Source organism: Salmo trutta, unplaced genomic scaffold (genome assembly GCF_901001165.1).
Source record: "Salmo trutta unplaced genomic scaffold, fSalTru1.1, whole genome shotgun sequence".
NCBI lineage: Eukaryota > Metazoa > Chordata > Actinopteri > Salmoniformes > Salmonidae > Salmo > Salmo trutta.
Window position 1 is genome coordinate 1 of NW_021822617.1, and position 21,317 is coordinate 21,317.

Genomic DNA, 21,317 nt, shown 5'->3' on the forward strand with positions numbered 1-21,317 from the left:
GATTAAAAGTCTGATGCTCTACCGACTGAGCAATTCGGGCTCTGAATTTACTTATTTTCATACACCTAACCTGCCGGGCAGAGGCACGTGCTCACGAGGGGGGGCTTGTCAGATGGAACATGTTCCCCAGAGAGAACCAGCCTCCATTCCAAAATGATACAGTCAACGAAAATCCTGAACTAGGCATTCCCCCTCCAAAGATACAATTTGTCCAAGACCTCGTGGCGCAACGGTAGCGCGTCTGACTCCAGATCAGAAGGGTGTGGTGTTCAAAATCACGGCGTGGGTCAGGGTTTTTATGTGTTGCAAATCTCTAACTTCTTTAAACAGCGAAGTCATTGAATCAGCACAAGTACAATGGTGGCTTACAGTACAAATCTCGAACGAAAACAACCAAACCATTGCTGCTTTCGATGACAATTGGTCTCTCATAAAAGCCTGGCATATTGCAAATTCCCAGATCAGATGATGCTGTGTGATTGATTGACAGACTTAAATAAGGTCTTTGAACACGGATTTTAACTTCTTATGGCTTGGGGGAAGTATTTCGACGTCTGGATGAAAAGCGTGCCCAAAGTTAACTGCCTGTTACTCAGGCCCAGAAGCTAGGATATGCATAGAATTGGTAGATTTGGATAGATCACACTCTAAAGTTTCCAAAACCATTAAAATGATGTCTGTGAGTATAACAGAACTGATATGGCAGGTGAAAATCTGAGGAAAATCCATCCGGGAAGTGGGATTTTTTTTTGATGTGGGAAGTTTTCAATTGAATGCCTATTGAGTATCTAATGGGTTAGGACCCAGATTGCAGTTCCTATGGCTTCCACTAGATGTCAACAGTCTTTAGACATTGTTTAAGGCTTGTTTTCTGAAAAATGAAGAAGAATGAGACCTTCTGTCAGTGGACTGAGGAAGCATGCAGTGCTGGTTTGCGCACATGACCAAGTGCGCACCCTTCGTTGTTTTTCCTTTCTATTGAATACGCTATTGTCCGGTTGAAATATTATCGAGTATTTAGACAATTGACAACGTGAGGATTAATTATAAAAATCGTTTGACATGTTTCAACAAACTTTACCGGTACTATTCGGACGTATTCGTCTGCGTGTTTTGACCGCCTTTGAGCCAATGGATTACTGATCACAACGCGCCAACAAAACTGAGTTTTTGGGATATAAAGAGGGACTTTATGGAACAAAACAAAAATGTATTGTGTAGCTGGGACTCTTGTGACTGCAACCAGATGAAGATCTTCAAAGGTAAGTGATTAATTTGATCGCTATTTCTGACTTTCGTGACTCCTCTAATTGGTTGGAAAATGTTTGTATGCTTTTGGAAGCGGGGCGCTGTCCTCAGATAATCACATGGTGTGCTTTCGCAGTAAAGCCATTTTTAAATCTGACAGAATGCAAGTATTGAAAGACTGCCTACTGAAGGAAGGTGAACATTAAAGCAACGCCGGAACAGGGACTTGAACCCTGGACCCTCAGATTAAGAGTCTGATGCTCTACCGACTGAGCTATTCGGGCTCTGAATTGAATTATTTTCATACACCTAACCTGTCGGGCAGAGGCACGTGCTGACGAGGGGGCATTGTCAGATGGAACATTTCCCCAGAGAACCAGGCCTCCATTCCAAATGATACAGTCAACGAAATCTGAACTAGGCATCCCCTCCAAAGATACAATTTGTCCAAGACCTCGTGGCGCAACGGTAGCGCGTCTGACTCCAGATCAGAAGGTTGTGTGTTCAAATCACGTCGTGGTCAGGGTTTTTATGTGTGCAATCTCTAACTTCTTTAAACAGCGAAGTCATTGAATCAGCACAAGTACCAATGTGGCTTACAGTACAAATCTCGAACGAAAACAACCAAACCATTGCTGCTTTCGATGACAATTGTCTCTCATAAAAGCCTGGCACATTGCAAATTCCCAGATCAGATGATGCTGTGTGATTGATTGACAGACTTAAATAAGTCTTTGAACACGGATTTTAACTTCTTATGGCTTGGGGGAAGTATTTCGACGTCTGGATGAAAAGCGTGCCCAAAGTTAACTGCCTGTTACTCAGGCCCAGAAGCTAGGATATGCATAGAATTGGTAGATTTGGATAGATCACACTCTAAAGTTTCCAAAACCATTAAAATGATGTCTGTGAGTATAACAGAACTGATATGGCAGGTGAAAATCTGAGGAAAATCCATCCGGGAAGTGGGATTTTTTTTTGATGTGGGAAGTTTTCAATTGAATGCCTATTGAGTATCTAATGGGTTAGGACCCAGATTGCAGTTCCTATGGCTTCCACTAGATGTCAACAGTCTTTAGACATTGTTTAAGGCTTGTTTTCTGAAAAATGAAGAAGAATGAGACCTTCTGTCAGTGGACTGAGGAAGCATGCAGTGCTGGTTTGCGCACATGACCAAGTGCGCACCCTTCGTTGTTTTTCCTTTCTATTGAATACGCTATTGTCCGGTTGAAATATTATCGAGTATTTAGACAATTGACAACGTGAGGATTAATTATAAAAATCGTTTGACATGTTTCAACAAACTTTACCGGTACTATTCGGACGTATTCGTCTGCGTGTTTTGACCGCCTTTGAGCCAATGGATTACTGATCACAACGCGCCAACAAAACTGAGTTTTTGGGATATAAAGAGGGACTTTATGGAACAAAACAAAAATGTATTGTGTAGCTGGGACTCTTGTGACTGCAACCAGATGAAGATCTTCAAAGGTAAGTGATTAATTTGATCGCTATTTCTGACTTTCGTGACTCCTCTAATTGGTTGGAAAATGTTTGTATGCTTTTGGAAGCGGGGCGCTGTCCTCAGATAATCACATGGTGTGCTTTCGCAGTAAAGCCATTTTTAAATCTGACAGAATGCAAGTATTGAAAGACTGCCTACTGAAGGAAGGTGAACATTAAAGCAGCGCCCAAACAGGGACTTGAAACCTGGACCCTCAGATTAAAAGTCTGATGCTCTACCGACTGAGCAATTCGGGCTCTGAATTTACTTATTTTCATACACCTAACCTGCCGGGCAGAGGCACGTGCTCACGAGGGGGCATTGTCAGATGGAACATTTCCCCAGAGAACCAGGCCTCCATTCCAAATGATACAGTCAACGAAATCTGAACTAGGCATCCCCTCCAAAGATACAATTTGTCCAAGACCTCGTGGCGCAACGGTAGCGCGTCTGACTCCAGATCAGAAGGTTGTGTGTTCAAATCACGTCGTGGTCAGGGTTTTTATGTGTGCAATCTCTAACTTCTTTAAACAGCGAAGTCATTGAATCAGCACAAGTACCAATGTGGCTTACAGTACAAATCTCGAACGAAAACAACCAAACCATTGCTGCTTTCGATGACAATTGTCTCTCATAAAAGCCTGGCACATTGCAAATTCCCAGATCAGATGATGCTGTGTGATTGATTGACAGACTTAAATAAGTCTTTGAACACGGATTTTAACTTCTTATGGCTTGGGGGAAGTATTTCGACGTCTGGATGAAAAGCGTGCCCAAAGTTAACTGCCTGTTACTCAGGCCCAGAAGCTAGGATATGCATAGAATTGGTAGATTTGGATAGATCACACTCTAAAGTTTCCAAAACCATTAAAATGATGTCTGTGAGTATAACAGAACTGATATGGCAGGTGAAAATCTGAGGAAAATCCATCCGGGAAGTGGGATTTTTTTTTGATGTGGGAAGTTTTCAATTGAATGCCTATTGAGTATCTAATGGGTTAGGACCCAGATTGCAGTTCCTATGGCTTCCACTAGATGTCAACAGTCTTTAGACATTGTTTAAGGCTTGTTTTCTGAAAAATGAAGAAGAATGAGACCTTCTGTCAGTGGACTGAGGAAGCATGCAGTGCTGGTTTGCGCACATGACCAAGTGCGCACCCTTCGTTGTTTTTCCTTTCTATTGAATACGCTATTGTCCGGTTGAAATATTATCGAGTATTTAGACAATTGACAACGTGAGGATTAATTATAAAAATCGTTTGACATGTTTCAACAAACTTTACCGGTACTATTCGGACGTATTCGTCTGCGTGTTTTGACCGCCTTTGAGCCAATGGATTACTGATCACAACGCGCCAACAAAACTGAGTTTTTGGGATATAAAGAGGGACTTTATGGAACAAAACAAAAATGTATTGTGTAGCTGGGACTCTTGTGACTGCAACCAGATGAAGATCTTCAAAGGTAAGTGATTAATTTGATCGCTATTTCTGACTTTCGTGACTCCTCTAATTGGTTGGAAAATGTTTGTATGCTTTTGGAAGCGGGGCGCTGTCCTCAGATAATCACATGGTGTGCTTTCGCAGTAAAGCCATTTTTAAATCTGACAGAATGCAAGTATTGAAAGACTGCCTACTGAAGGAAGGTGAACATTAAAGCAACGCCCGAACAGGGACTTGAACCCTGGACCCTCAGATTAAGAGTCTGATGCTCTACCGACTGAGCTATTGGGCTCTGAATTGACTTATTTTCATACACCTAACCTGTCGGGCAGAGGCACGTGCTCACGAGGGGGCATTGTCAGATGGAACATTTCCCCAGAGAACCAGGCCTCCATTCCAAATGATACAGTCAACGAAATCTGAACTAGGCATCCCCTCCAAAGATACAATTTGTCCAAGACCTCGTGGCGCAACGGTAGCGCGTCTGACTCCAGATCAGAAGGTTGCGTGTTCAAATCACGTCGTGGTCAGGGTTTTTATGTGTGCAATCTCTAACTTCTTTAAACAGCGAAGTCATTGAATCAGCACAAGTACCAATGTGGCTTACAGTACAAATCTCGAACGAAAACAACCAAACCATTGCTGCTTTCGATGACAATTGTCTCTCATAAAAGCCTGGCACATTGCAAATTCCCAGATCAGATGATGCTGTGTGATTGATTGACAGACTTAAATAAGTCTTTGAACACGGATTTTAACTTCTTATGGCTTGGGGGAAGTATTTCGACGTCTGGATGAAAAGCGTGCCCAAAGTTAACTGCCTGTTACTCAGGCCCAGAAGCTAGGATATGCATAGAATTGGTAGATTTGGATAGATCACACTCTAAAGTTTCCAAAACCATTAAAATGATGTCTGTGAGTATAACAGAACTGATATGGCAGGTGAAAATCTGAGGAAAATCCATCCGGGAAGTGGGATTTTTTTTTGATGTGGGAAGTTTTCAATTGAATGCCTATTGAGTATCTAATGGGTTAGGACCCAGATTGCAGTTCCTATGGCTTCCACTAGATGTCAACAGTCTTTAGACATTGTTTAAGGCTTGTTTTCTGAAAAATGAAGAAGAATGAGACCTTCTGTCAGTGGACTGAGGAAGCATGCAGTGCTGGTTTGCGCACATGACCAAGTGCGCACCCTTCGTTGTTTTTCCTTTCTATTGAATACGCTATTGTCCGGTTGAAATATTATCGAGTATTTAGACAATTGACAACGTGAGGATTAATTATAAAAATCGTTTGACATGTTTCAACAAACTTTACCGGTACTATTCGGACGTATTCGTCTGCGTGTTTTGACCGCCTTTGAGCCAATGGATTACTGATCACAACGCGCCAACAATACTGAGTTTTTGGGATATAAAGAGGGACTTTATGGAACAAAACAAAAATATATTGTGTAGCTGGGACTCTTGTGACTGCAACCAGATGAAGATCTTCAAAGGTAAGTGATTAATTTGATCGCTATTTCTGACTTTCGTGACTCCTCTAATTGGTTGGAAAATGTTTGTATGCTTTTGGAAGCGGGGCGCTGTCCTCAGATAATCACATGGTGTGCTTTCGCAGTAAAGCCATTTTTAAATCTGACAGAATGCAAGTATTGAAAGACTGCCTACTGAAGGAAGGTGAACATTAAAGCAACGCCCGAACAGGGACTTGAACCCTGGACCCTCAGATTAAGAGTCTGATGCTCTACCGACTGAGCTATTGGGCTCTGAATTGACTTATTTTCATACACCTAACCTGTCGGGCAGAGGCACGTGCTGACGAGGGGGCATTGTCAGATGGAACATTTCCCCAGAGAACCAGGCCTCCATTCCAAATGATACAGTCAACGAAATCTGAACTAGGCATCCCCTCCAAAGATACAATTTGTCCAAGACCTCGTGGCGCAACGGTAGCGCGTCTGACTCCAGATCAGAAGGTTGCGTGTTCAAATCACGTCGTGGTCAGGGTTTTTATGTGTGCAATCTCTAACTTCTTTAAACAGCGAAGTCATTGAATCAGCACAAGTACCAATGTGGCTTACAGTACAAATCTCGAACGAAAACAACCAAACCATTGCTGCTTTCGATGACAATTGTCTCTCATAAAAGCCTGGCACATTGCAAATTCCCAGATCAGATGATGCTGTGTGATTGATTGACAGACTTAAATAAGTCTTTGAACACGGATTTTAACTTCTTATGGCTTGGGGGAAGTATTTCGACGTCTGGATGAAAAGCGTGCCCAAAGTTAACTGCCTGTTACTCAGGCCCAGAAGCTAGGATATGCATAGAATTGGTAGATTTGGATAGATCACACTCTAAAGTTTCCAAAACCATTAAAATGATGTCTGTGAGTATAACAGAACTGATATGGCAGGTGAAAATCTGAGGAAAATCCATCCGGGAAGTGGGATTTTTTTTTGATGTGGGAAGTTTTCAATTGAATGCCTATTGAGTATCTAATGGGTTAGGACCCAGATTGCAGTTCCTATGGCTTCCACTAGATGTCAACAGTCTTTAGACATTGTTTAACCTGTTTGGTATAGGGGGCAGTATTGAGAATTTTGGAAAAAATATGTTCCCATTTTTAACTGCCTCCTACACCAACTCAGAAGCTAGAATATGCATATTATTGTTCAGGTTTGGATAGAAAACACTCTGAATTTTCTAAAACTGTTTGAATGGTGTCTGTGAGTATAACAGAACTCCTATGGCAGGCAAAAACCTGACAAGGTTTCAAGCAGGAAGTACCCTGTCTGACAAGGAGTCGTGCGTCTTACCTCTTTTTATTGAAAAGTAAGGATCTTAGCTGTAACGTGACAATTCCCAGGGCTCCAATAGGCTCTCAGAGCCCGCGAAATAACTGAAGGTTTACGAGGGAACCTCAGGTTGAAATATATTATCGCCTTTTGTAAGTGGATGCTCGGAGGACCTTTCAATGATGCGCGTGCATGAGTCGCTTCTGAGGAGAAATTTTATTCGGCTGTTTAGGCTCAATGCATACTCCCGGTCGGAATATTAACACTTCTCTACGACATAAATGGCATAAAAATTGGTTTTAAACAGCGGTTGACATGCTTCGAAGTACGGTAATGGAATATTTAGACATTTTTGACACGCCAATGCGCCATGCGCGACACCGCGAAGAAGCATTCTAGAACTCACGAACAAAACGTCGCTGTTTGGATATAACGATGGATTATTTGGGACCAAACCAACATTTGTTATTGAAGTAGAAGTCCTGGCAGTGTATTCTGATGAAGAACAAGCAAGGTAAGAACATCTTTCTTATAGGAAATGTGATTTTGGTGGATGCTGACCTGGGTGGGTATCTAAATAGCTAGCCCTGTAATGCCGGGCTATGTACTTAGATTATTGCAAAATGTGCTTCATCCGAAAAGCTATTTTAAAATCGGACATATCGAGTGCATAGAGGGGTAATGTATCTATAATTCTTAAAATAATTGTTATGCTTTTTGTGAACGTTTATCGTGAGTAATTTAGCAAACTGTTAGTAAATTCACCGGAAGTTTGCGGTGGTTATGCTTTTTCTGAACGTCACATGCTAATGTAAAAGCTGGTTTTTGATATAAATATGAACTTGATTGAACAGACATGCATGTATTGTATAACACAATGTCCTAGGTGTGTCATCTGATGAAGATTATAAAAGGTTAGTGCTGCATTTAGCTGTGGTTTGGGTTTATGTGACATGATATGCTAGCTTGAAAAATGGGTGTCTGATTTTTTCTGGCTGGGTACTCTGCTGACATATACTAATGTTTGCTTTCGTTGTAAACCGTTTGAAATCGGACAGTGGAGTAGATAACAGAATTTCTGTCTTTAAATACTGTGAATAGTCTAATGTTTGAGAAATTGAAGTTATAGCATTTCTTAACGATTCAAAAAATCGCGCTCACGGGATTTTCAGTGGCGTTACGTAGGTGGTACGAGTTCTTTTCCCACATGTACTTAATAGTTTAAGGCTTGTGTTATGAAAAATGAAGAAGAATGAGACCTTCTGTCAGTGGACTGAGGAAGCATGCCAGTGCTGGTTTGCGCACATGACCAAGTGCGCACCCTTCGTTGGTTTTCCTTTCTATTGGAATACGCTATTGTCGGTTGAAATATTAATCGAGTATTTAGACAATTGACAACGTTGAGGATTAATTATAAAAGGCGTTTGACATGTTTCAACAAACTTTACCGGTCTATTCGGCACGTTCGTTCTGTCTGCGTGTTTTGAACCGCCTTTGAGCCAATGGATTACTGATCACAACGCGCCAACAAAACTGAGTTTTTGGGATATAAAGAGGGACTTTATGGAACAAAACAAAAATGTATTGTGTAGCTGGGACTCTTGTGACTGCAACCAGATGAAGATCTTCAAAGGTAAGTGATTAATTTGATCGCTATTTCTGACTTTCGTGACTCCTCTAATTGGTTGGAAAATGTTTGTATGCTTTTGGAAGCGGGGCGCTGTCCTCAGATAATCACATGGTGTGCTTTCGCAGTAAAGCCATTTTTAAATCTGACAGAATGCAAGTATTGAAAGACTGCCTACTGAAGGAAGGTGAACATTAACCTGTCTGGGCTAGGGGGCAGTATTGAGAATTTTGGAAAAATATGTTCCCATTTTTAACTGCCTCCTACACCAACTCAGAAGCTAGAATATGCATATTATTGTTCAGGTTTGGATAGAAAACACTCTGAATTTTCTAAAACTGTTTGAATGGTGTCTGTGAGTATAACAGAACTCCTATGGCAGGCAAAAACCTGACAAGGTTTCAAGCAGGAAGTACCCTGTCTGACAAGGAGTCGTGCGTCTTGCATCTTTTTATTGAAAAGTAAGGATCTTAGCTGTAACGTGACAATTCCCAGGGCTCCAATAGGCTCTCAGAGCCCGCGAAATAACTGAAGGTTTACGAGGGAGCCTCAGGTTGAAACATATTATCGCCTTTTGTAAGTGGCTGCTCGGAGGACCTTTCAATGATGCGCGTGCATGAGTCGCTTCTGAGGAGAAATTTTATTCGGCTGTTTAGGCTCAATGCATACTCCCGGTCGGAATATTATCACTTCTCTACGACATAAATGGCATAAAAATTGGTTTTAAACAGCGGTTGACATGCTTCGAAGTACGGTAATGGAATATTTAGACATTTTTGACACGCCAATGCGCCATGCGCGACACCGCGAAGAAGCATTCTAGAACTCACGAACAAAACGTCGCTGTTTGGATATAACGATGGATTATTTGGGACCAAACCAACATTTGTTATTGAAGTAGAAGTCCTGGCAGTGTATTCTGATGAAGAACAAGCAAGGTAAGAACATTTTTCTTATAGGAAATGTGATTTTGGTGGATGCTGACCTGGGTGGGTATCTAAATAGCTAGCCCTGTAATGCCGGGCTATGTACTTAGATTATTGCAAAATGTGCTTCATCCGAAAAGCTATTTTAAAATCGGACATATCGAGTGCATAGAGGGGTAATGTATCTATAATTCTTAAAATAATTGTTATGCTTTTTGTGAACGTTTATCGTGAGTAATTTAGCAAACTGTTAGTAAATTCAACGGAAGTTTGCGGTGGTTATGCTTTTTCTGAACGTCACATGCTAATGTAAAAAGCTGGTTTTTGATATAAATATGAACTTGATTGAACAGACATGCATGTATTGTATAACACAATGTCCTAGGTGTGTCATCTGATGAAGATCATCAAAGGTTAGTGCTGCATTTAGCTGTGGTTTGGGTTTATGTGACATGATATGCTAGCTTGAAAAATGGGTGTCAGATTTTTTCTGGCTGGGCACTCTACTGACATAATCTGTTTTGCTTTCGTTGTAAAGCCTTTTTGAAATCGGACAGTGGGGTTAGATTAACGAGATTCTTGTCTTTAAATAGCTGTGAAATAGTCATATGTTTGAGAAATTGAAGTTATAGTATTTCTAACGATTCAAAAATCGCGCCACTGGAATTCCAGTAGCTGTTACGTAGGTGGGACGAAATCGTCCCACATACCCCAGAGAGGTTAAAGCAGCTCCCGAACAGGGACTTGAACCCTGGACCCTCAGATTAAGAGTCTGATGCTCTACCGACTGAGCTATTGGGCTCTGAGTTGACTTATTTTCATACACCTAACCTGTCGGGCAGAGGCACGTGCTGACGAGGGGGCATTGTCAGATGGAACATTTCCCCAGAGAACCAGGCCTCCATTCCAAATGATACAGTCAACGAAATCTGAACTAGGCATCCCCTCCAAAGATACAATTTGTCCAAGACCTTGTGGCGCAACGGTAGCGCGTCTGACTCCAGATCAGAAGGTTGCGTGTTCAAATCACGTCGTGGTCAGGGTTTTTATGTGTGCAATCTCTAACTTCTTTAAACAGCGAAGTCATTGAATCAGCACAAGTACCAATGTGGCTTACAGTACAAATCTCGAACGAAAACAACCAAACCATTGCTGCTTTCGATGACAATTGTCTCTCATAAAAGCTTGGCACATTGCAAATTCCCAGATCAGATGATGCTGTGTGATTGATTGACAGACTTAAATAAGTCTTTGAACACGGATTTTAACTTCTTATGGCTTGGGGGAAGTATTTCGACGTCTGGATGAAAAGCGTGCCCAAAGTTAACTGCCTGTTACTCAGGCCCAGAAGCTAGGATATGCATAGAATTGGTAGATTTGGATAGATCACACTCTAAAGTTTCCAAAACCGTTGAAATGATGTCTGTGAGTATAACAGAACTGATATGGCAGGTGAAAATCTGAGGAAAATCCATCCGGGAAGTGGTTTTTTTTTTTGATGTGGGAAGTTTTCAATTGAATGCCTATTGAGTTTCTAATGGGTTAGGACCCAGATTACAGTTCCTATGGCTTCCACTAGATGTCAACAGTCTTTAGACATTGTTTAAGGCTTGTTTTCTGAAAAATGAAGAAGAATGAGACCTTCTGTCAGTGGACTGAGGAAGCATGCAGTGCTGGTTTGCGCACATGACCAAGTGCGCACCCTTCGTTGTTTTTCCTTTCTATTGAATACGCTATTGTCCGGTTGAAATATTATCGAGTATTTAGACAATTGACAACGTGAGGATTAATTATAAAAATCGTTTGACATGTTTCAACAAACTTTACCGGTACTATTCGGATGTATTCGTCTGCTTGTTTTGACCGCCTTTGAGCCAGTGGATTACTGATCACAACGCGCCAACAATACTGAGTTTTTGGGATATAAAGAGGGACTTTATGGAACAAAACAAAAATATATTGTGTAGCTGGGACTCTTGTGACTGCAACCAGATGAAGATCTTCAAAGGTAAGTGATTAATTTGATCGTTTTTTCTGACTTTCGTGACTCCTCTAATTGGTTGGAAAATGTTTTTATGCTTTTGGAAGCGGGGCGCTGTCCTCAGATATTCACATGGTGTGCTTTCGCAGTAAAGCCATTTTTAAATCTGACAGAATGCAAGTATTGAAAGACTTTCTACTGAAGGAAGGTGAACATTAAAGCAGCGCCCGAACAGGGACTTGAACCCTGGACCCTCAGATTAAAAGTCTGATGCTCTACCGACTGAGCTATTCGGGCTCTGAATTGATGTATTTTCATACACCTAACCTGTCGGGCAGAGGCACGTGCTGACGAGGGGGCATTGTCAGATGGAACATTTCCCCAGAGAACCAGGCCTCCATTCCAAATGATACAGTCAACGAAATCTGAACTAGGCATCCCCTCCAAAGATACAATTTGTCCAAGACCTCGTGGCGCAACGGTAGCGCGTCTGACTCCAGATCAGAAGGTTGCGTGTTCAAATCACGTCGTGGTCAGGGTTTTTATGTGTGCAATCTCTAACTTCTTTAAACAGCGAAGTCATTGAATCAGCACAAGTACCAATGTGGCTTACAGTACAAATCTCGAACGAAAACAACCAAACCATTGCTGCTTTCGATGACAATTGTCTCTCATAAAAGCTTGGCACATTGCAAATTCCCAGATCAGATGATGCTGTGTGATTGATTGACAGACTTAAATAAGTCTTTGAACACGGATTTTAACTTCTTATGGCTTGGGGGAAGTATTTCGACGTCTGGATGAAAAGCGTGCCCAAAGTTAACTGACTGTTACTCAGGCCCAGAAGCTAGGATATGCATAGAATTGGTAGATTTGGATAGATCACACTCTAAAGTTTCCAAAACCGTTGAAATGATGTCTGTGAGTATAACAGAACTGATATGGCAGGTGAAAATCTGAGGAAAATCCATCCGGGAAGTGGTTTTTTTTTTTGATGTGGGAAGTTTTCAATTGAATGCCTATTGAGTTTCTAATGGGTTAGGACCCAGATTGCAGTTCCTATGGCTTCCACTAGATGTCAACAGTCTTTAGACATTGTTTAAGGCTTGTTTTCTGAAAAATGAAGAAGAATGAGACCTTCTGTCAGTGGACTGAGGAAGCATGCAGTGCTGGTTTGCGCACATGACCAAGTGCGCACCCTTCGTTGTTTTTCCTTTCTATTGAATACGCTATTGTCCGGTTGAAATATTATCGAGTATTTAGACAATTGACAACGTGAGGATTAATTATAAAAATCGTTTGACATGTTTCAACAAACTTTACCGGTACTATTCGGACGTATTCGTCTGCGTGTTTTGACCGCCTTTGAGCCAGTGGATTACTGATCACAACGCGCCAACAATACTGAGTTTTTGGGATATAAAGAGGGACTTTATCGAACAAAACAAAAATGTATTGTGTAGCTGGGACTCTTGTGACTGCAACCAGATGAAGATCTTCAAAGGTAAGTGATTAATTTGATCGCTATTTCTGACTTTCGTGACTCCTCTAATTGGTTGGAAAATGTTTGTATGCTTTTGGAAGCGGGGCGCTGTCCTCAGATATTCACATGGTGTGCTTTCGCAGTAAAGCCATTTTTAAATCTGACAGAATGCAAGTATTGAAAGACTGTCTACTGAAGGAAGGTGAACATTAAAGCAGCGCCCGAACAGGGACTTGAACCCTGGACCCTCAGATTAAGAGTCTGATGCTCTACCGACTGAGCTATTCGGGCTCTGAATTGATGTATTTTCATACACCTAACCTGTCGGGCAGAGGCACGTGCTGACGAGGGGGCATTGTCAGATGGAACATTTCCCCAGAGAACCAGGCCTCCATTCCAAATGATACAGTCAACGAAATCTGAACTAGGCATCCCCTCCAAAGATACAATTTGTCCAAGACCTCGTGGCGCAACGGTAGCGCGTCTGACTCCAGATCAGAAGGTTGCGTGTTCAAATCACGTCGTGGTCAGGGTTTTTATGTGTGCAATCTCTAACTTCTTTAAACAGCGAAGTCATTGAATCAGCACAAGTACCAATGTGGCTTACAGTACAAATCTCGAACGAAAACAACCAAACCATTGCTGCTTTCGATGACAATTGTCTCTCATAAAAGCTTGGCACATTGCAAATTCCCAGATCAGATGATGCTGTGTGATTGATTGACAGACTTAAATAAGTCTTTGAACACGGATTTTAACTTCTTATGGCTTGGGGGAAGTATTTCGACGTCTGGATGAAAAGCGTGCCCAAAGTTAACTGACTGTTACTCAGGCCCAGAAGCTAGGATATGCATAGAATTGGTAGATTTGGATAGATCACACTCTAAAGTTTCCAAAACCGTTGAAATGATGTCTGTGAGTATAACAGAACTGATATGGCAGGTGAAAATCTGAGGAAAATCCATCCGGGAAGTGGGTTTTTTTTTTGATGTGGGAAGTTTTCAATTGAATGCCTATTGAGTTTCTAATGGGTTAGGACCCAGATTGCAGTTCCTATGGCTTCCACTAGATGTCAACAGTCTTTAGACATTGTTTAAGGCTTGTTTTCTGAAAAATGAAGAAGAATGAGACCTTCTGTCAGTGGACTGAGGAAGCATGCAGTGCTGGTTTGCGCACATGACCAAGTGCGCACCCTTCGTTGTTTTTCCTTTCTATTGAATACGCTATTGTCCGGTTGAAATATTATCGAGTATTTAGACAATTGACAACGTGAGGATTAATTATAAAAATCGTTTGACATGTTTCAACAAACTTTACCGGTACTATTCGGACGTATTCGTCTGCGTGTTTTGACCGCCTTTGAGCCAGTGGATTACTGATCACAACGCGCCAACAATACTGAGTTTTTGGGTTATAAAGAGGGACTTTATGGAACAAAACAAAAATATATTGTGTAGCTGGGACTCTTGTGACTGCAACCAGATGAAGATCTTCAAAGGTAAGTGATTAATTTGATCGCTATTTCTGACTTTCGTGACTCCTCTAATTGGTTGGAAAATGTTTGTATGCTTTTGGAAGCGGGGCGCTGTCCTCAGATATTCACATGGTGTGCTTTCGCAGTAAAGCCATTTTTAAATCTGACAGAATGCAAGTATTGAAAGACTGTCTACTGAAGGAAGGTGAACATTAAAGCAGCGCCCGAACAGGGACTTGAACCCTGGACCCTCAGATTAAGAGTCTGATGCTCTACCGACTGAGCTATTCGGGCTCTGAATTTACTTATTTTCATACACCTAACCTGCCGGGCAGAGGCACGTGCTGACGAGGGGGCATTGTCAGATGGAACATTTCCCCAGAGAACCAGGCCTCCATTCCAAATGATACAGTCAACGAAATCTGAACTAGGCATCCCCTCCAAAGATACAATTTGTCCAAGACCTCGTGGCGCAACGGTAGCGCGTCTGACTCCAGATCAGAAGGTTGCGTGTTCAAATCACGTCGTGGTCAGGGTTTTTATGTGTGCAATCTCTAACTTCTTTAAACAGCGAAGTCATTGAATCAGCACAAGTACCAATGTGGCTTACAGTACAAATCTCGAACGAAAACAACCAAACCATTGCTGCTTTCGATGACAATTGTCTCTCATAAAAGCTTGGCACATTGCAAATTCCCAGATCAGATGATGCTGTGTGATTGATTGACAGACTTAAATAAGTCTTTGAACACGGATTTTAACTTCTTATGGCTTGGGGGAAGTATTTCGACGTCTGGATGAAAAGCGTGCCCAAAGTTAACTGACTGTTACTCAGGCCCAGAAGCTAGGATATGCATAGAATTGGTAGATTTGGATAGATCACACTCTAAAGTTTCCAAAACCGTTGAAATGATGTCTGTGAGTATAACAGAACTGATATGGCAGGTGAAAATCTGAGGAAAATCCATCCGGGAAGTGGTTTTTTTTTTTGATGTGGGAAGTTTTCAATTGAATGCCTATTGAGTTTCTAATGGGTTAGGACCCAGATTGCAGTTCCTATGGCTTCCACTAGATGTCAACAGTCTTTAGACATTGTTTAAGGCTTGTTTTCTGAAAAATGAAGAAGAATGAGACCTTCTGTCAGTGGACTGAGGAAGCATGCAGTGCTGGTTTGCGCACATGACCAAGTGCGCACCCTTCGTTGTTTTTCCTTTCTATTGAATACGCTATTGTCCGGTTGAAATATTATCGAGTATTTAGACAATTGACAACGTGAGGATTAATTATAAAAATCGTTTGACATGTTTCAACAAACTTTACCGGTACTATTCGGACGTATTCGTCTGCGTGTTTTGACCGCCTTTGAGCCAGTGGATTACTGATCACAACGCGCCAACAATACTGAGTTTTTGGGTTATAAAGAGGGACTTTATGGAACAAAACAAAAATATATTGTGTAGCTGGGACTCTTGTGACTGCAACCAGATGAAGATCTTCAAAGGTAAGTGATTAATTTGATCGCTATTTCTGACTTTCGTGACTCCTCTAATTGGTTGGAAAATGTTTGTATGCTTTTGGAAGCGGGGCGCTGTCCTCAGATATTCACATGGTGTGCTTTCGCAGTAAAGCCATTTTTAAATCTGACAGAATGCAAGTATTGAAAGACTGTCTACTGAAGGAAGGTGAACATTAAAGCAGCGCCCGAACAGGGACTTGAACCCTGGACCCTCAGATTAAGAGTCTGATGCTCTACCGACTGAGCTATTCGGGCTCTGAATTGATGTATTTTCATACACCTAACCTGTCGGGCAGAGGCACGTGCTGACGAGGGGGCATTGTCAGATGGAACATTTCCCCAGAGAACCAGGCCTCCATTCCAAATGATACAGTCAACGAAATCTGAACTAGGCATCCCCTCCAAAGATGGAATTTGTCAAAGACCTCGTGGCGCAACTGTAGCGCGTCTGACTCCAGATCAGAAGGTTGTATGTTCAAATCACGTCGTGGTCAGGGTTTTTATGTGTGCAATCTCTAACTTCTTTAAACAGCGAAGTCAATGAATCAGCACAAGTACCAATGTGGCTTACAGTACAAATCTCGAACGAAAACAACCAAACCATTGCTGCTTTCGATGACAATTGTCTCTCATAAAAGCTTGGCACATTGCAAATTCCCAGATCAGATGATGCTGTGTGATTGATTGACAGACTTAAATAAGTCTTTGAACACGGATTTTAACTTCTTATGGCTTGGGGGAAGTATTTCGACGTCTGGATGAAAAGCGTGCCCAAAGTTAACTGACTGTTACTCAGGCCCAGAAGCTAGGATATGCATAGAATTGGTAGATTTGGATAGATCACACTCTAAAGTTTCCAAAACCGTTGACATGATGTCTGTGAGTATAACAGAACTGATATGGCAGGTGAAAATCTGAGGAAAATCCATCCGGGAAGTGGGTTTTTTTTTTGATGTGGGAAGTTTTCAATTGAATGCCTATTGAGTTTCTAATGGGTTAGGACCCAGATTGCAGTTCCTATGGCTTCCACTAGATGTCAACAGTCTTTAGACATTGTTTAAGGCTTGTTTTCTGAAAAATGAAGAAGAATGAGACCTTCTGTCAGTGGACTGAGGAAGCATGCAGTGCTGGTTTGCGCACATGACCAAGTGCGCACCCTTCGTTGTTTTTCCTTTCTATTGAATACGCTATTGTCCGGTTGAAATATTATCGAGTATTTAGACAATTGACAACGTGAGGATTAATTATAAAAATCATTTGACATGTTTCAACAAACTTTACCGGTACTATTCGGACGTATTCGTCTGCGTGTTTTGACCGCCTTTGAGCCAGTGGATTACTGATCACAACGCGCCAACAATACTGAGTTTTTGGGATATAAAGAGGGACTTTATGGAACAAAACAAAAATATATTGCGTAGCTGGGACTCTTGTGACTGCAACCAGATGAAGATCTTCAAAGGTAAGTGATTAATTTGATCGCTATTTCTGACTTTCGTGACTCCTCTAATTGGTTGGAAAATGTTTGTATGCTTTTGGAAGCGGGGCGCTGTCCTCAGATATTCACATGGTGTGCTTTCGCAGTAAAGCCATTTTTAAATCTGACAGAATGCAAGTATTGAAAGACTGTCTACTGAAGGAAGGTGAACATTAAAGCAGCGCCCGAACAGGGACTTGAACCCTGGACCCTCAGATTAAGAGTCTGATGCTCTACCGACTGAGCTATTCGGGCTCTGAATTGATGTATTTTCATACACCTAACCTGTCGGGCAGAGGCACGTGCTGACGAGGGGGCATTGTCAGATGGAACATTTCCCCAGAGAACCAGGCCTCCATTCCAAATGATACAGTCAACGAAATCTGAACTAGGCATCCCCTCCAAAGATGCAATTTGTCCAAGACCTCGTGGCGCAACTGTAGCGCGTCTGACTCCAGATCAGAAGGTTGTATGTTCAAATCACGTCGTGGTCAGGGTTTTTATGTGTGCAATCTCTAACTTCTTTAAACAGCGAAGTCAATGAATCAGCACAAGTACCAATGTGGCTTACAGTACAAATCTTGAACGAAAACAACCAAACCATTGCTGCTTTCGATGACAATTGTCTCTCATAAAAGCTTGGCACATTGCAAATTCCCAGATCAGATGATGCTGTGTGATTGATTGACAGACTTAAATAAGTCTTTGAACACGGATTTTAACTTCTTATGGCTTGGGGGAAGTATTTCGACGTCTGGATGAAAAGCGTGCCCAAAGTTAACTGACTGTTACTCAGGCCCAGAAGCTAGGATATGCATAGAATTGGTAGATTTGGATAGATCACACTCTAAAGTTTCCAAAACCGTTGAAATGATGTCTGTGAGTATAACAGAACTGATATGGCAGGTGAAAATCTGAGGAAAATCCATCCGGGAAGTGGTTTTTTTTTTTGATGTGGGAAGTTTTCAATTGAATGCCTATTGAGTTTCTAATGGGTTAGGACCCAGATTGCAGTTCCTATGGCTTCCACTAGATGTCAACAGTCTTTAGACATTGTTTAAGGCTTGTTTTCTGAAAAATGAAGAAGAATGAGACCTTCTGTCAGTGGACTGAGGAAGCATGCAGTGCTGGTTTGCGCACATGACCAAGTGCGCACCCTTCGTTGTTTTTCCTTTCTATTGAATACGCTATTGTCCGGTTGAAATATTATCGAGTATTTAGACAATTGACAACGTGAGGATTAATTATAAAAATCGTTTGACATGTTTCAACAAACTTTACCGGTACTATTCGGACGTATTCGTCTGCGTGTTTTGACCGCCTTTGAGCCAGTGGATTACTGATCACAACGCGCCAACAATACTGAGTTTTTGGGATATAAAGAGGGACTTTATGGAACAAAACAAAAATATATTGCGTAGCTGGGACTCTTGTGACTGCAACCAGATGAAGATCTTCAAAGGTAAGTGATTAATTTGATCGCTATTTCTGACTTTCGTGACTCCTCTAATTGGTTGGAAAATGTTTGTATGCTTTTGGAAGCGGGGCGCTGTCCTCAGATATTCACATGGTGTGCTTTCGCAGTAAAGCCATTTTTAAATCTGACAGAATGCAAGTATTGAAAGACTGTCTACTGAAGGAAGGTGAACATTAAAGCAGCGCCCGAACAGGGACTTGAACCCTGGACCCTCAGATTAAGAGTCTGATGCTCTACCGACTGAGCTATTCGGGCTCTGAATTGATGTATTTTCATACACCTAACCTGTCGGGCAGAGGCACGTGCTGACGAGGGGGCATTGTCAGATGGAACATTTCCCCAGAGAACCAGGCCTCCATTCCAAATGATACAGTCAACGAAATCTGAACTAGGCATCCCCTCCAAAGATACAATTTGTCCAAGACCTCGTGGCGCAACGGTAGCGCGTCTGACTCCAGATCAGAAGGTTGCGTGTTCAAATCACGTCGTGGTCAGGGTTTTTATGTGTGCAATCTCTAACTTCTTTAAACAGCGAAGTCATTGAATCAGCACAAGTACCAATGTGGCTTACAGTACAAATCTCGAACGAAAACAACCAAACCATTGCTGCTTTCGATGACAATTGTCTCTCATAAAAGCTTGGCACATTGCAAATTCCCAGATCAGATGATGCTGTGTGATTGATTGACAGACTTAAATAAGTCTTTGAACACGGATTTTAACTTCTTATGGCTTGGGGGAAGTATTTCGACGTCTGGATGAAAAGCGTGCCCAAAGTTAACTGACTGTTACTCAGCCCCAGAAGCTAGGATATGCATAGAATTGGTAGATTTGGATAGATCACACTCTAAAGTTTCCAAAACCGTTGACATGATGTCTGTGAGTATAACAGAACTGATATGGCAGGTGAAAATCTGAGGAAAATCCATCCGGGAAGTGGTTTTTTTTTTTGATGTGGGAAGTTTTCAATTGAATGCCTATTGAGTTTCTAATGGGTTAGGACCCAGATTACAGTTCCTATGGCTTCCACTAGATGTCAACAGTCTTTAGACATTGTTTAAGGCTTGTTTTCTGAAAAATGAAGAAGAATGAGACCTTCTGTCAGTGGACTGAGGAAGCATGCAGTGCTGGTTTGCGCACATGACCAAGTGCGCACCCTTCGTTGTTTTTCCTTTCTATTGAATACGCTATTGTCCGGTTGAAATATTATCGAGTATTTAGACAATTGACAACGTGAGGATTAATTATAAAAATCGTTTGACATGTTTCAACAAACTTTACCGGTACTATTCGGATGTATTCGTCTGCTTGTTTTGACCGCCTTTGAGCCAGTGGATTACTGATCACAACGCGCCAACAATACTGAGTTTTTGGGATATAAAGAGGGACTTTATGGAACAAAACAAAAATATATTGTGTAGCTGGGACTCTTGTGACTGCAACCAGATGAAGATCTTCAAAGGTAAGTGATTAATTTGATCGTTTTTTCTGACTTTCGTGACTCCTCTAATTGGTTGGAAAATGTTTTTATGCTTTTGGAAGCGGGGCGCTGTCCTCAGATATTCACATGGTGTGCTTTCGCAGTAAAGCCATTTTTAAATCTGACAGAATGCAAGTATTGAAAGACTTTCTACTGAAGGAAGGTGAACATTAAAGCAGCGCCCGAACAGGGACTTGAACCCTGGACCCTCAGATTAAAAGTCTGATGCTCTACCGACTGAGCTATTCGGGCTCTGAATTGATGTATTTTCATACACCTAACCTGTCGGGCAGAGGCACGTGCTGACGAGGGGGCATTGTCAGATGGAACATTTCCCCAGAGAACCAGGCCTCCATTCCAAATGATACAGTCAACGAAATCTGAACTAGGCATCCCCTCCAAAGATACAATTTGTCCAAGACCTCGTGGCGCAACGGTAGCGCGTCTGACTCCAGATCAGAAGGTTGCGTGTTCAAATCACGTCGTGGTCAGGGTTTTTATGTGTGCAATCTCTAACTTCTTTAAACAGCGAAGTCATTGAATCAGCACAAGTACCAATGTGGCTTACAGTACAAATCTCGAAACGAAAACAACCAAACCATTGCTGCTTTCGATGACAATTGTCTCTCATAAAAGCTTGGCACATTGCAAATTCCCAGATCAGATGATGCTGTGTAGACTGAGGCAAAGACTGAAGTCTTTGACAAGGATTTGATTTTATGGATGGGGGAAGTATTTCGACGTCTGGATGTTATGAAAAGCGTGCACCAAAGTTAATATGACTGTTTAATCGGCCAGAACGCTAGGATATGAAGAGAAGTGGTTAGATTTGGATAGATCAAACTATCTAAAGTTTCCAAAAACGTTGAACTGATGTCTGTG

At 41.7% G+C, this 21,317-nt stretch overlaps 22 non-coding genes across 22 annotated transcripts; 10 read left to right on the forward strand and 12 right to left on the reverse strand.

Annotated features, from left to right (window-relative positions):
- Nucleotides 1–1,459: 1,459 nt before the first annotated feature.
- On the reverse strand, nucleotides 1,460–1,532 carry trnak-cuu (transfer RNA lysine (anticodon CUU)). The gene has a single exon. It is a non-coding gene; the product is annotated as a tRNA-Lys (tRNA).
- Nucleotides 1,533–1,699: 167 nt separating this feature from the next.
- trnaw-cca (transfer RNA tryptophan (anticodon CCA)) lies at nucleotides 1,700–1,771 on the forward strand. The gene has a single exon. It is a non-coding gene; the product is annotated as a tRNA-Trp (tRNA).
- Nucleotides 1,772–2,936: 1,165 nt separating this feature from the next.
- trnak-uuu (transfer RNA lysine (anticodon UUU)) lies at nucleotides 2,937–3,009 on the reverse strand. Its single transcript has one exon. It is a non-coding gene; the product is annotated as a tRNA-Lys (tRNA).
- A 167-nt stretch (nucleotides 3,010–3,176) lies between these two features.
- Nucleotides 3,177–3,248, forward strand: trnaw-cca (transfer RNA tryptophan (anticodon CCA)). The gene has a single exon. It is a non-coding gene; the product is annotated as a tRNA-Trp (tRNA).
- Nucleotides 3,249–4,413: 1,165 nt separating this feature from the next.
- trnak-cuu (transfer RNA lysine (anticodon CUU)) lies at nucleotides 4,414–4,485 on the reverse strand. The gene has a single exon. It is a non-coding gene; the product is annotated as a tRNA-Lys (tRNA).
- Nucleotides 4,486–4,652: 167 nt separating this feature from the next.
- trnaw-cca (transfer RNA tryptophan (anticodon CCA)) lies at nucleotides 4,653–4,724 on the forward strand. The gene has a single exon. It is a non-coding gene; the product is annotated as a tRNA-Trp (tRNA).
- Nucleotides 4,725–5,889: 1,165 nt separating this feature from the next.
- On the reverse strand, nucleotides 5,890–5,961 carry trnak-cuu (transfer RNA lysine (anticodon CUU)). Its single transcript has one exon. It is a non-coding gene; the product is annotated as a tRNA-Lys (tRNA).
- A 167-nt stretch (nucleotides 5,962–6,128) lies between these two features.
- Nucleotides 6,129–6,200, forward strand: trnaw-cca (transfer RNA tryptophan (anticodon CCA)). Its single transcript has one exon. It is a non-coding gene; the product is annotated as a tRNA-Trp (tRNA).
- A 4,076-nt stretch (nucleotides 6,201–10,276) lies between these two features.
- On the reverse strand, nucleotides 10,277–10,348 carry trnak-cuu (transfer RNA lysine (anticodon CUU)). The gene has a single exon. It is a non-coding gene; the product is annotated as a tRNA-Lys (tRNA).
- A 167-nt stretch (nucleotides 10,349–10,515) lies between these two features.
- Nucleotides 10,516–10,587, forward strand: trnaw-cca (transfer RNA tryptophan (anticodon CCA)). The gene has a single exon. It is a non-coding gene; the product is annotated as a tRNA-Trp (tRNA).
- Nucleotides 10,588–11,752: 1,165 nt separating this feature from the next.
- On the reverse strand, nucleotides 11,753–11,825 carry trnak-uuu (transfer RNA lysine (anticodon UUU)). The gene has a single exon. It is a non-coding gene; the product is annotated as a tRNA-Lys (tRNA).
- Nucleotides 11,826–11,992: 167 nt separating this feature from the next.
- Nucleotides 11,993–12,064, forward strand: trnaw-cca (transfer RNA tryptophan (anticodon CCA)). Its single transcript has one exon. It is a non-coding gene; the product is annotated as a tRNA-Trp (tRNA).
- Nucleotides 12,065–13,229: 1,165 nt separating this feature from the next.
- Nucleotides 13,230–13,302, reverse strand: trnak-cuu (transfer RNA lysine (anticodon CUU)). Its single transcript has one exon. It is a non-coding gene; the product is annotated as a tRNA-Lys (tRNA).
- A 167-nt stretch (nucleotides 13,303–13,469) lies between these two features.
- Nucleotides 13,470–13,541, forward strand: trnaw-cca (transfer RNA tryptophan (anticodon CCA)). Its single transcript has one exon. It is a non-coding gene; the product is annotated as a tRNA-Trp (tRNA).
- A 1,165-nt stretch (nucleotides 13,542–14,706) lies between these two features.
- Nucleotides 14,707–14,779, reverse strand: trnak-cuu (transfer RNA lysine (anticodon CUU)). The gene has a single exon. It is a non-coding gene; the product is annotated as a tRNA-Lys (tRNA).
- A 167-nt stretch (nucleotides 14,780–14,946) lies between these two features.
- On the forward strand, nucleotides 14,947–15,018 carry trnaw-cca (transfer RNA tryptophan (anticodon CCA)). The gene has a single exon. It is a non-coding gene; the product is annotated as a tRNA-Trp (tRNA).
- Nucleotides 15,019–16,183: 1,165 nt separating this feature from the next.
- Nucleotides 16,184–16,256, reverse strand: trnak-cuu (transfer RNA lysine (anticodon CUU)). The gene has a single exon. It is a non-coding gene; the product is annotated as a tRNA-Lys (tRNA).
- Nucleotides 16,257–17,660: 1,404 nt separating this feature from the next.
- On the reverse strand, nucleotides 17,661–17,733 carry trnak-cuu (transfer RNA lysine (anticodon CUU)). The gene has a single exon. It is a non-coding gene; the product is annotated as a tRNA-Lys (tRNA).
- Nucleotides 17,734–19,137: 1,404 nt separating this feature from the next.
- trnak-cuu (transfer RNA lysine (anticodon CUU)) lies at nucleotides 19,138–19,210 on the reverse strand. The gene has a single exon. It is a non-coding gene; the product is annotated as a tRNA-Lys (tRNA).
- Nucleotides 19,211–19,377: 167 nt separating this feature from the next.
- trnaw-cca (transfer RNA tryptophan (anticodon CCA)) lies at nucleotides 19,378–19,449 on the forward strand. The gene has a single exon. It is a non-coding gene; the product is annotated as a tRNA-Trp (tRNA).
- Nucleotides 19,450–20,614: 1,165 nt separating this feature from the next.
- On the reverse strand, nucleotides 20,615–20,687 carry trnak-uuu (transfer RNA lysine (anticodon UUU)). The gene has a single exon. It is a non-coding gene; the product is annotated as a tRNA-Lys (tRNA).
- A 167-nt stretch (nucleotides 20,688–20,854) lies between these two features.
- trnaw-cca (transfer RNA tryptophan (anticodon CCA)) lies at nucleotides 20,855–20,926 on the forward strand. Its single transcript has one exon. It is a non-coding gene; the product is annotated as a tRNA-Trp (tRNA).
- Nucleotides 20,927–21,317: the final 391 nt, after the last annotated feature.